Source organism: Canis lupus, chromosome 15, assembly GCF_011100685.1.
Source record: "Canis lupus familiaris isolate Mischka breed German Shepherd chromosome 15, alternate assembly UU_Cfam_GSD_1.0, whole genome shotgun sequence".
NCBI classification, from domain to species: domain Eukaryota; kingdom Metazoa; phylum Chordata; class Mammalia; order Carnivora; family Canidae; genus Canis; species Canis lupus.
Genome location: NC_049236.1, coordinates 18,862,767 through 18,876,343, shown reverse-complemented (window position 1 = coordinate 18,876,343; position 13,577 = coordinate 18,862,767). Strand labels below are relative to the sequence as shown.

General features: G+C 43.2%; 1 long non-coding RNA gene across 1 annotated transcript in view; it reads left to right on the top strand.

The window, feature by feature from the left end:
• The first annotated feature begins 1,594 nt into the window (after window positions 1-1,594).
• Window positions 1,595-13,577, top strand: part of LOC119869412 — a 32,479-nt gene continuing 20,496 nt past the window's right edge. Inside the window, exon 1 of the long non-coding RNA XR_005370359.1 lies at window positions 1,595-1,761. This is a non-coding gene — a long non-coding RNA (uncharacterized LOC119869412). The remainder of the gene's footprint in view (window positions 1,762-13,577) is intronic.

Here is a 13,577-nt window from a genome sequence, read left to right as displayed (position 1 = left end):
AACTGTAACCCAAACCTGGCACAGTGCCTGGTATATCTCAGGCACCCAGCAAACATCTACAGAATGTACTGGGAAATGAGCGAATGGATCACCAGTCATTCCAAACAAATGCTTATTTAAAGTTGTAAGGACCCATATATAACTAATAGGTGATAAATACATTCCTGGTTGATTTGATTGTCCAAGGGCTGAAAGCTACTGTATTGCCCAGGACCACGGCACCAATCCAAATTTACTGAGAGACCTGTAAGTTTCAAAGAACCATCGTTTCTCTTGGGACTTGAAGGGACTTTTGAGACTCCCTACCTTAAAGCAGCAGTTGAAAATGGGGTTTTGATGACATTGTTTTTCCTGGTCTAGAAGGCACCAAGAATCAGATGCAATCTGCAAAGGCTTCAGAAGAAAGTTGAGCCTAAGTTTAGGAAGATTCTGGACCTGGCTTTTCCATTGTCATAGAGAATCATAATTTGTCTACCCATCTGTCTCATCCATGTCTCACATTCCCTATAAAATATTGTCACTGGGACTATAATAAAGTTTGGTCGTTTGAATGATCTGATGAGCTAACCCTACGGTTCAATGTTTAGTTTAAAACAAAAAAATAAAAAAAGAAAAGCAACACTTTGCCGGTAAAACACCATGAGTAGAGCTCCTATGCCTTCAAAGTCTCTTAGAATTATTTTGGCAAGGGCCAAATATCAACAGCATTTCATGGAGTTTTCGGTCCTGCATGAGAGATGCTCAGGAGGAAAGTTCTGCAGATGCAGTAATTTACTGAGGGAAGTGCTTTGCTGTTTTTTAAAAAGTCTGAATGGGTATCAGAGTGAGCACAAGAGGGAACAGGAAGCAACAGAAAAGGATATGACTCCAAGGCCATCCCTAGGTGCCTAACACACACAGCAGTTGGCCAAGAGTTGAAGTCAAGCAGCCGTGAGTCCTGTTCTCTGAGAACTCATAGTCCCGGACCAACATTGACTCAAATACGTGATTTTTTTTTTAATTTTTATTTATTTATGATAGTCACAGAAAGAGAGAGAGAGAGAGAGAGAGGCAGAGACATAGGCAGAGGGAGAAGCAGGCTCCATGCACCGGGAGCCCGACGTGGGATTCGATCCCGGGTCTCCAGGATCAGCGCCCTGGGCCAAAGGCAGGCGCCAAACCACTGCGCCACCCAGGGATCCCAAATACGTGATTAAACACCACTTGGCCAACTATACAAATATTCAAAAACAGCCAAAATAGGTATTTCTTATAGACTGAAATGAAAATACAAGCAAATAGATTAAGAGCAGCCTAGCCCCTCCCACCGCAGTGAAGAATACAAATTGACATCTCTTCTCTATAAATAGCTACCGATGGATTCTTGCTGAACTACTCTACTTTTCGCTGGCTCAGAAGATGTCTTTTTAATGTATAGACTATGATTTGGGGATGTTTAACACATAAGATTTATTATTTAGAGTGTTTGCTAATTTTGTTTTATTAAACAGTGTTTATAAATAGTGTTTCCAGTCAGTACAGATTAAAAAGGGGGATTGTATACTTTAATTAGTTAATGACAGTGAATTATTTATCTCTGGCTTGGCAAAGGCTGAAGCAGCCTATTTGCTGACTTCTACACAGGCTGGCCTGCAAGCATTTCCTCTCGGGATTGCCTGAAGCTGCCACCATGAGCTCACACACCATTCCTTCCGTCACCACCAACTCTTTTCCAAACACACAGTGGAGTGACAGCCCGCCCGGGTGTGGGCTGCTCCCCAGGTAAGCAGAGTGCCTTTGTCTTTATATTTTCAGATGAGGTTCTTTTCCAAAGTTCTAGAGCTGAGAGAGTTTTACAAAACTACTCTTAAGAGATAGAAAGATGAGTAGAAAGAGAGATGCTGTACATAGGACATTGTAGTTCGACATCAGAACTACTGCTTGGAGTCATAGGGCTTTGTGCATTTAAAACTCCTGCACCAGCACCCAAATATACTCAAAATTTTCCTTCCTACTAAAGAAAAAACAACAGAACTGCAATGACCTCCAAGTACTCAGTGTCTGTTTCTCTAAACTCAGTGTCTGTTTCTCTAATTAGGATTAGTGTACATGTTGTATTTCAGGTGAATTAGGCTGAAAACCTTTATATCGATACAAGCGACTTTCACTAGTTTATTTTGTGGAGGAAAATAAAACCTGTGACTCGAACGTGTAGAAATCAGATGCCAGTGGATCTAGCCTTGACACAGGCTTTTTCAAGACTGACCTTATTGACTACCACCCAACGCTGAGAATCCAGTTGCCAGACATTCTGATTGACAGGCAAGAAAACACAACAGCTGGCTGCCCATTTAACAGAAACACTCGAAACACATGTCAAAGTGGATAGAATTGAGCATTCTATTTCCCTTTCTGGAGAGAAGATAATCCCCTGCTTTCTATTACAGCATATTTATTTTAAATCACTATGAAATAAAGTTCTCACAATGTAAGATGCCCCCAAACTACAGTTATTGACAGCATTATAGAGGAACCAAAGTCAGGCATTTGGAGTGGAGTCTGAGGTCCCCTCTCCCTCATTCCACTGTGCGCCCCCAGCCACCCACAAACCTGCCAGGAATCCTGGAGAAGAGGTAACCTTGTTCCCCTGGAAAAATCTAGCAAAGGCTATCCAACAATTTATTTCTTTAATTTTTTTAAAAGATCATATTTGTTCATGTGACACAGAGAAAGAGCACAAGCAGGGGGAGCAGCAGGCAAAGAGAGAGGGAGAAGCAGGCTCCCCGCTGAGCCGGGAGCCGGATGTGGATGCGGGGCTCCATCCAAGGACCCTGGGACCATGACCTGAGCTGAAGGCAGACGTTTAACCAACTGAGCCACCCAGGCACCCCTATTCCCTTAATTTTAAATGGCAGTTTACATACATACTTACTCTGCAGTATCTCTTTTCTTTTAAACCAAGAGAATCCTTTCCAAGAAATATTTTATTTTTTTTCCAAGAAATATTTTAAATTACAAATATAAAATCTTTTATGAATATAGATTTCATATTTCATCCCCTAAAGCTTTCCTTTATTCTGACCTTCTTCCTTCCTCCATTTCTTTTTCTTCTTAGCTAAACCATTAAATGACTCTCTTGCCATTTTACATTTTGCTGATAGGCAGTTCCTGTAATTAATAACCTTATCTTTCTATGCATGAGAAAAACAAATTTAATGCATTTTAATAAGGAGTTTGGAAGAACAAGGAGACATTCTACTGCCATGTTAATTTTGGTAAGACTAGAAATAACCTGGTGGGCTAGTGACTGCATGCAGTAAATGGTATTTGTGCAGACATTTTTTGTTACTCTTGATATTGGTATTTCCATATTTCTTTTAAACAAATTTCTGAATAGTCATAGAATGTGGAATTCTTTAGTGAACAAATCTCATTGAATAATGTGATGGCTTTAAAGCCACTTTATCTTTACATCTGATTGTAATCTTGTGTTTGTGGCTCAGTTGAGCAACCTATAGGACTGAGAATTAGAAGACAGGGTTCCAGGTTTTCTAAAAATTGGCTCTTGACTTAGGGAAAACAGCCTGATTGCTATTTCCTTATCTATGAATTGGCAGACATGAGTGTATATGCCTAAAAGATCTCTGAAATCTCTTCCAGATCCAGCATTCCACAATTACACTGGGGTGGGGGGTGGGGGTGTCTTTTTTTTTTTTTTAATCCTGCTTTAAAGCTTTTAAAGTTGGATCCTTTGAAATGTGAATAATCAGGTCCCCATTTATCTAGGGCTAAATTTTTGTACTTCCAAAATGAAGGATGAATGATGAAGCCTATTCCTTTGAAATTTGTGAAGTCAATGAGATCATGATGGGTCCCTAACAGAAAGAGCTCTGTCAGGGGCTCAGAGTGGTTTCTGCCCTTATTTCCTGTCCATCCACACACTGAATCCTGTGACGTGGGTGGATCTGTAATTTCATTCCTCAAAAAGGAAAACTGTGTTGGTGTTGCACAGACCGGTTGGTTGCCCTGTGCAGAGCCATAGAGAGTCACACAGCTAGGGAGGGCTGGACAAAAATCCTGATCGTCTAGAACTACACTGATTTTTGTTACAAATCTTGTTTTGTGGGTGCCCAGAAGTATTCCCAAGTCAAGAGCAGAAAGTAAATGAGAGTGAACCCCCCAGTATTTACTGAGTGCATACTCCTCAGATTGGGTTGCCCTCTGAGTAGGAAAGAGAAGGGTTAATTGAGCGTCAAGGTATCTTCTCCACTAGCCTGTAAGCTTGTAGAGGGAATGTGCCCTGTCTTACTAAACTGAGGTAGGGACAGTACCCTCCATTCCCTCATCCTCACATCTGACTTCTTTCCACTTTCACCATATCCCTGTCTTCCATTTGCATTGGCGAGTGTATTTATTTCTCCTTTAGGGCAGGGAAAAGGCTGATAATTTTCAGCACTGTGCCAGGCTTTCCAATATTTTCCAATTCTGTGACTCGGTAGGCACTCGATAACTATTTGCTGATTGGTGAATCATCTGGGCTGACTCCAGGGAAAATGAGAAGTTGGCTTTGGTACCTTTGATAAACTACTTTATTCTCTCAATCTATTGGTCCCCTTCCCCACCCCCACAAGCCCCATTTGAAAAGTATGAGTCCTCAATTAATACCTCAGCCTCCTAGTCATTGCGAAAAGCAGGGATTGTGAAAGCAGGGATCAAGCCCCCAGGGAGAGTGGGCTTTAATTATGGTTTAAGGAAACAATGCCTCCACTTTAGCAGTCTATCTAATTAGTGACACTCTTACTGGAAGATTTGAGCAGGTAACCAGAAGGGGGTTCTTGGCAAGGCTCTACAGCCTTTAAATCCATCTTCAAATAGCGTTAACTACTCGCTTTTCAATACTCATCCCTTTCTTCAAAGGGCAAAGCTTAACCATTACATAATATTATACATCTTTTGAGTATTTTGAACCATACTTTATGTGTGACTATACTGTAAAGGGGGAAAGTTACTTATTGAAATAAGTTATTCACAATAAATTCTAATGATCAAAGAAAGCAACAGAGTATTTTTCTGAGCATTTGGTCATGGCTTCAACAAATAGTCTTCCTTAAGAGCTTATTGTAAAAGGATTTCACCTACGCTTATAAGGATGTCTTCATTTATGCTTTAGCAATTCTGAATTACATTTTAGTGGCATTTCTCTTTCTCCATGCTCAGCAAAAGTTAAAACAGCATCATCATTGACTTCTGCATCATGTTAGAGCAAACATATTTATTTCTCCTTTTTCCTGCAAAGAAATAAATTCTTTATGTGCTCTGCACGTGGGCTGGAGGGAGTAACAATGAGGGGATTGTTCCGGTCCTCATCACTGCCTAACCTCCGAGGTAAGATCTATTATTCTTTCAAGCACTGTCCTCTAGTGGGGAAAATAAATGTTAGCGCTTTCAGAACAAGCATTGCATCTCTGGCACCACCACCAGCCTTTTGGAAGTGCTTTCCACCAACCCACCAAGTGCTTTTCCTGGGCAAAATTGACCCTTTTAACAACATGAGTTGAAGAAACTCTGAAAAGGAAAAACTCTGAGAGCATATATGTCTTTACCAGACAGAGTAAGGTCATCACAAAACGCTGAATAAACGGGAGAAGAGGCCTTGCTTATGTATGCTATGACATGAATCCCAAAAGCTCCCGAATGAAAGACAAAGAAAAGGGTACGTTGCCTATGTTCTTAAAAATCAGTACTTTAAAGGAAGGAGTTTCGTGTTGACAAATGTCCTATTCTGAAATTAGAAGCTATGTAGGGGAGATGTGTCAACTTCTTCAACTGCGTGTGCAACTCAAGCCTAGTGGGCTATCTGATGGGATAATTCAGGATTTGTCTTTATTAACTCCCTTTGGGGCCTAATGACAATTCACATTTTCCAGATCATTTTGTCTTAATTTTATTTGGTGTCATGCCTGACTTTGAAATTATGAGTGAGTGTTGAACAGGGTGTATCAGTTAAGGTTTGGGGCATTAGACTGAGTCAGACCCGGGTAAACCATTCATTGGTTAGCTGGCCTTTCTAAACCTCAGTGTCCTGAGCTGTAAATGGGGATCATAAGAAAATCTTCCTCAAAAAATGTAATCAGGAACTCATGAGACGATGCTTGAAGAATACTTAACATAGTCGCTGGCCCTTCACAAACACGAAGTAGATGTTTGATATTCTTAAAAATACCTTTTGTAATTTTTTTGGCATAGCTTCCAGAAAGTTCTTTGTCCCCTAACCAAGGTCCAAACCAATCTCTCAATAGAGCGTGTGGGAAACCAGAAATCACTAAAGCGCTCACTTTTACCAGATCCAGTCTTGGCTCGGTGTGCGTGCTCAGCTGGACTGTGCTTCTTCCTCTCTGTTGAATTTTTATGTTTGACACCTCCTTAGGGGACCGTTTCATATCAGGTGTCATTTCACATCAAGAAGCCAAATTTTGTGACTGCTTATATACACTCAAGAGCATGAACACAGCCAAGCTGACTGTTCCCGCTGTCAGTTCCCAAAATAGTGATCTAACCTCCATGCCCAAACCAGCATAAACCACAGACTTGTACAAGGGGAACTCCTGGGAAGCTAAGATCCGGAAAGAATCTGTGAAATATTCATACTTTTCATTGCTTCATAGATATGTCTAACACCGTGCGAGGCTAGAAAAGGATCTACAGAGCATCTCTACCATAGACTCTTCCATCCTTCCATGAACCAGGCCAGCTGCACGGCTAGGAATGTTTCTGCAAGACAGCGATGGTCAATGGGGGCTTCAGCGGAGCCAATCTAATCCTCACCTCTGCTTCTCTATGAAAAGTGCCCTAGAGTCTTCCTGCTTGCTTAGTGTCATGTGAAAGATGCTGAAGCTGCCACCACCTGATCCCAGTGTTTCATTACCGCCTGACCCTGACCTGTCAGTCGACTCTCACCAGCTCTCTTGCTCATAAACAAAGCTCAGATCCCCCTTGGGCCAGAGAAGGGGTGACAGTTGAGGTTATAACGGGGGTCAAAAATCCATAGAGGAATCCAATTACTTCTTTGCAGAGGCAAACCCAATACAAATCTCCAAAAACACATGTACTGACTTGGCCCAAGTTGGAGAGAATCCTGAATGGAGAACCAAAGGAAAGCCACAATGAGGCAAACAATTCCCAAATCTGTTTCTCATGACATCCTGGCACGATCTGAAAGAAATGACAAAGTGTACAGTTGTACTTAGTAGAGCCCAGGAACTCCAAAGAGAATAGGAAAATGGAGATTCTCAAGACCGAATTATCTGTGAACTTATTCTTATGAAAACACGAAGGACTCCGTACCTTCTGGCTGGGATGCGGCACATTCACGGACACTGAACTCCTATCATGCTGCTGCATGTGTTTCTATTTTTAAAAACAAAGTGAAAATAGTCTTATTACTTCAGGCTTTCCTCAAGCAAATTGTTGGACTAGTTTAGACTGTTCTCCAGAGAGTAATTTCCCTCCTTGGACATTAGAGGCACGACAATTATAGCACAAAAACCCACTTCAAGGCAGGTATTTGGTATTGTTTTCTATAGACTAAAAGTTTTGAAGATTAACCAAAAAAAAACTTTAAAACTTTAAAACAAAAAAGTTTTAAAGAATCAAAATGAATCCTTCATTCAAAACCTTTAAAAAGGAAAAATAATAATAGCAGTAGATAAAAATTTTTCAGGGGGTGACAACTTCATTGTGCATAGTGAACTCCACCCCCAGCTATTTCTGCATTAGCATATTACACCAGCATCATCGTCCTCACACTGACACCTTAGAATTAATTACATGTGAGACAGGTATAGGTATTTTCTGGCAGGTATATTGAGTGCTGAAAACAAAGCAAGGTGTTTTTGTTAGAGTGGATCGATAAGGAGGAAGAAGTCACCCCAAAGTCACTCAATGCTCTGATCTATTCGGAGATATTAGATGTGAAAGAGAGCAAAACACCTGTGAGTATGTGCGTGAAGCCCAAAGTTTGACAACTAGCACTTCTCTGCCTCATGAACTTCCATCACCTCCCTGATGATAAAACGCAGAGAGGAGGCAATAAACTGCAAATTTGATGACCACATCTGGGCGCTGGGGGCCAGCCTTCTCATAGATCATGTCCTGCGGAGAGAGAGTGGTGAGGGATGGGGGCACACAGAGTCAGGCAGCCACTGAGCTCACATAAAATATGTGACATGGTTCTTTATTTAGAGCTAAGAGTTCAGGTCCCTCTTCCATATCCTCTTACTCTGGCCCTTGTGATATTATAATAAAGTGAGCAGGGACCGTCACCAGATTTAGAGGACTCCTGTGGTTCACTTCTTGGACTTCTTCTTCAGTCTAAGCTCTCCCAACTGAGCTATTTCGGCGGCCTCTCTTCTTGGACTTCTTCTGAGGCTGCGTGAAACTTTGCTTCAAGACCCTTCAAAAAAAAAAAAAAAAAAAAAAAGACCTTCAAACACAGTGGCTGAGTCAGGCTTCAGAGAGTCATCGAGGTAGATGCTGAAAAGGAGTCTTGCCGAAGTGAGTCAAGGGCCGCAATTCAGGAGGAGGCTCCTGGGACAGTTAGAGTCTTGTCAGCAAACACGGATTGACGCCTACTACGGACCAGTCACTTCCAAGTTCTGGAGCTACCACAGTGAACAAAGCAAGACCAAACAAACATCCCTGCCTTTTAGCCTCTAACTGAATGAATGAGTGAATGAATGAATGGCCTGATGCGACTGGCCCGTACAAAAGAGCTTCAGCAACATGGACAAACGTTTTGACTATTTGAGTCTTTCCATTGCTTATTTCAGTGAAAATTACTAACATGACTGAATGAATCTTAATGATCAAAGTTAACACGCTTTTGAAAATTCCATTCCACAGTCATTTATGAAACGATGGCTAAAAACTGAGCACCGTACTCGGCCTGGGAGATGCAAGGCAACATGAGATTCCTCTGCTGAAGGAACAAATGCCCAGGAAAGAGAGAAAGAGAAGCAGAGGGCTGGGTAGGCTACTGAGGTGGGCCGCCTCTCTCCGCCGGGAAGGTAGGGTTTTCAAGAAGAGCTGTGTAGGTGGTTCTCCATGGCACATGGAGAGGGGGATGCTAAGGACAAGGCAGGCGGAAGATGCAGAGGGACACTCCCAGGCCGAGAGAGTAGCACGTGGAGGTCACGAAGACAGGGTGAGTCCTCGCCCGGTGAGGCCACGCGGCATTGGGAAAAGCCACCGCGTGTTGGAGTCCAGCACACCCCAGCTGGATTCCCAATTCCGGTTCTTCCTGCACATCCCAGGTTTCTCATGTCTGAAGCAGGAACACAAATACCTCTGTGATAGAGAATTTGGAAGATGCAGGACGCTGATATTTGGACCAACAGGATGGGGACAGGCCACCTTGCACAATGAGCTGGGGTGCCTCGACCACCATTTCCGGCTTAACTTTCACTCTCAGAAACCAGAGGCTCCAGTTTGATCTCCGGAGAAGAGCCCGGCCAGCCTCTGGAGGCCCACCCGAAGGAGCCCTCCTCACCTGGAGGAAAACCAAGGCGCCCCGGCCCAAAGCCCCAGGCAACTGTCCCCGGACCCGCCAGTCCCCCGTTGAGCCTCCCCCGACATGAAATGGTGACTCTGCCCCCCAGACACCATGAGGAGCAGGGACAAGCTGTGGAACCCAGACCTGTGAGCACTGGTTGTCCTAGGCCACTAAGTTCTGGGGTGGCTCATTATGCAGCAGCAGGTAAGTGAAAGAAACGTCGAAGAGGTCTTCACTGTATCCAGGAGAGGATGGACTTTGTCAGAAGATTTTACACCAGGTAAAACAGATTCCTAATTGGGCAAGGTTACCCCATTGTCAATATGGAGGCTACACTGAAGAGGATGTTCCTGAAAGCAGGTGCCAAAGAGGGAGCTACTATTAGGAGCAATAGCTACATGAGACTTCTGGGGGGTTTGTGCGCCCGGGTGGCTCATCAGGTCAAAGCATCTGCTCTGGCTCAGATCCTGACTCCAGGGCCCTGGGGTCGAGTCGCCGTGGGGCCCCCATGGGGAGCCTGCCTCTCCCTCTGCCTCTGCCCCACCCCCCGTCTCTGCCTCTCATGAATAAATAAATCAAATCTTTAAAAAAAAAACTTACTAAAAAAAAAACTTTAGGGGCATTTGTAGAGTAACAGAGGGACAGCAAGGACAAAGCAACTTTCGTGGGCAAGCGAGCTCAGGAGGGTTTAATGCTTTGCAGAACCCTCTGGGAATTCTTGATTCTTGAACAAGGAGCCTGTGTCTCTAGTTTGCACTGAGTGCTGCAATCCTGAGGGAGCGGCTCCAACCCCTGTATGTCAGGGTGGGACACACGCGACACAGCACCCCCTCGACTGTGGCCCCTTCAAGGGTGCCAGGCCCGAGAGTCCACACCCAGGGGCACGTCTGGGTCTCCCACTAGCAGCCGCGCTTTGGTTGCTCCAGTGCTGACATCAGCATCAGTGCCACACAACAGACACACCAAGAATAGGAAGAGCACTTCTAGTCTTCTCCTCCCAAAAGCTACCAAAGTGGCCATTAAGGCGTCAAGCTTCTCTGGCTTCCTCATTCAGGAAGTAAGGTAATAATCCCATCCCCACCCAGCTCGCAGGACTGTGGCAACTAGGCAGACATGTGAATGAAGCACTTTAAATTCCCCACAAAGGAATGCATCCAACGACATCCAGCACTAAAAATAATTCTGGTAACAACAATAACCCTCCTGCCGTGTCCTCGACCCAGGTCCTGCTGAGGTGGCATGACTTTGCTCTTTAGAATACCCAGACCCAAAAGGCCTGGTACTTTCCAGAGGTAAAGAAGAGATAGTAAATAGATAAGCACTTGGTCAGTCTGAAAATATGTTAGCATGGTATAAACTCCTTTTTGTTTATTTATATTGCCTCATCATTTAAATTTTTTTGCAGCCATCCATCCATTCATCCAACATCCATTGAACATACTTTATTATGTATCAGGCACCATGTTAGGCACCAGGAAAGAGAAACCAGTAAGAGTCCCTGCCCTTAAAAAGTTCTTAACATGTAAACTGGAGATTGATACAAAACACACACACACACAAAAAAAAAACAAAAACAAAGAAACAACTAGAGGATAATGTGCCAGTGTCATGAACCAAGTGCTAATGGGACACACAGAAAGAGACTGTTTATAGTGGGTGGAGGGCAGAATGAGGGCTTCCCTGAGGAAGTAACATTAAGTAGCCAGGAATTAATTTCGGTGTGTTGAGAAAAATGAGAGTCAATACTCAATAGAGTATTATTAACATCACACTGATAATACCTTGTAAGCCTTTTTTTTTTTTTTACCACCACACCGTCTTTGTTTTCTAAAAAGCCATTCTGGGTTCACTGTATTTCTTCATGATTTGATACCAAGTTGCTGTGTGACCTTGGCAAATCACCCAAACCTCAGTGACCATTATGAGTTTCTTACACCTCTGAGCCTCAATTTCTTCTAAAAGTGGAAGATTGGGACACCTGGGTGACTCAGCGGTTTAGCACCTGCCTTCAGCCCAGAGTGTGATCCTGGAGACCCAGGATCGAGTCCTACGTCGGGCTCCCTGCATGGAGCCTGCTTCTCCCTCTGCCTGTGTCTCTGCCTCTCTCTCTCTCTCTGTCTCTCATGAATAAATAAATAAAATCTTAAAAAAATAAAATAAAATAAAAGTGGAAGATTTAGAAATAGATAATGCATAAGATTTTAAAATTTCAACAGACTGATACTTTTTCTATTTTGATAAACAGATTGATTTTTAAATGATTATGTCAGGACTTAGAGTCATGAAATGTTAGGAATTTCAATACCGCTACATTGGGGGGACTGTATTTATATTCCAGTAGTGTTAGCATCATTCAAAAAAATATATTTTTACTTTTTTTTAAATTTTTTTATTTATTTATGATAGTCACAGAGAGAGAGAGAGGCAGAGACACAGGCAGAGGGAGAAGCAGGCTCCATGCACCAGGAGCCCGACGTGGGATTCAATCCCGGGTCTCCAGGATCGCACCCTGGGCCAAAGGCAGGCCCCAAACCGCTGCGCCACCCAGGGACCCCTACTTTTTTTTTCAAAATATTTTTTGTAACCATAGTTAATGATTTGAAAACTTGAGTGGAAACAGCCAAGGAAGAGGCCTCTCTCCAGCCCTCCGTTTCTGTATAAGCAGGTCCCTGAGCAGGTGCCCTGCCTAGCCTAAAGAACCACAGGGAGGTTCAAATGCTAAGGTCGTGTGACACTGTTACCAGCAAGTGTAATACAAATATCTTCCTTGGAAGATGAGCATGATTTCAAATCTGTGCCAAAAGTCATTCAGAGTTAATCCAGTAAATAAATGAACAGTGATTTTTGAGACCGGCTTTTCCTCCAATTTGTACGTAGATTCTGAAAGTAACTCAGTGAGATAACTTTTTAGAAAGTACATACGCTTCCTTGGCCGTGTGAAGATGTGGTGTCCCAAGATGACTTCTTTTAAACATTACCAGTTTAAAAATAACTGTGGGGGGGATCCCTGGGTGGCTCAGCGGTTTGGCGCCTGCCTTTGGCCCAGGGCGCGATCCTGGAGTCCCGGGTTCGAGTCCCACATCGGGCTCCCTCCATGGAGTCTGCTTCTCCCTCTGCCTGTGTCTCTGCCTCTCTCTCTCTCTCTCTCTCTCTCTATCATAAATAAATAAATAAATAAATAAATAAATAAATAAATAAATAAATCTTTAAAAAATAAATAAAATAATAAAAATAACTGTAGGGGTGCCTCGGTGGTACAGTCAGCTAAGGGTCCGACTCTTGGTTTGGGCTCAGCTCCTGATCTCTGTGCTCAGCATGGAGTCTGCTTGAGAATCTCACTCCTTCTTCCTCCCGGGCTCAGGTCCTTGCTCTCTCTCTCTCTCTAAAATAAATCAATCTTTTAAGAATTAATTAAGGGACGCCTGGGTGGCTCAGTGGTTGAGCGCCTGCCTTCAGCCCAGGGCATGACCCCGGAGTCCCAGGATCGAGTCCCCTGTAGGGCTCCCTGCGTGGAACCTGCTTCTCCCTCTGCCTGTGTCTCCACCTCTCTCTTTGTGTCTCTCATGAATAAATAAATAAAATATCTTTTTAAAAAAACTAAAATCGGGATCCCTGGGTGGCGCAACCGTTTGGCGCCTGCCTTTGGCCCAGGGCGCGATCCTGGAGACCCAGGATCGAATCCCACATCAGGCTCCCAGTGCATGGAGCCTGCTTCTCCCTCTGCCTGTGTCTCTGCCTCTCTCTCTCTCTCTCTCTGTGACTATCATAAATAAATAAAAAAAAATTAAAAAAAAAAAAAAAAAAAACTAAAATCAACAAAAAATTTAAAAAATAATAGAAACAACTGTAGTACCAACACTAGAGTCATGACTTACATAGTGTTTTATACATGACTTCTAAATAGGACTGATGAAGAAGGCTAGCACTGTAACTCATTTGTACAAAGGCGCAAGCACAATGGTCATTGTAATGGACTTTTCACCATTTCAAAAGTGCTTTGCATAAATCATCTCATTTGAGCCTAATAACACTGCAAGGGATATTTTAA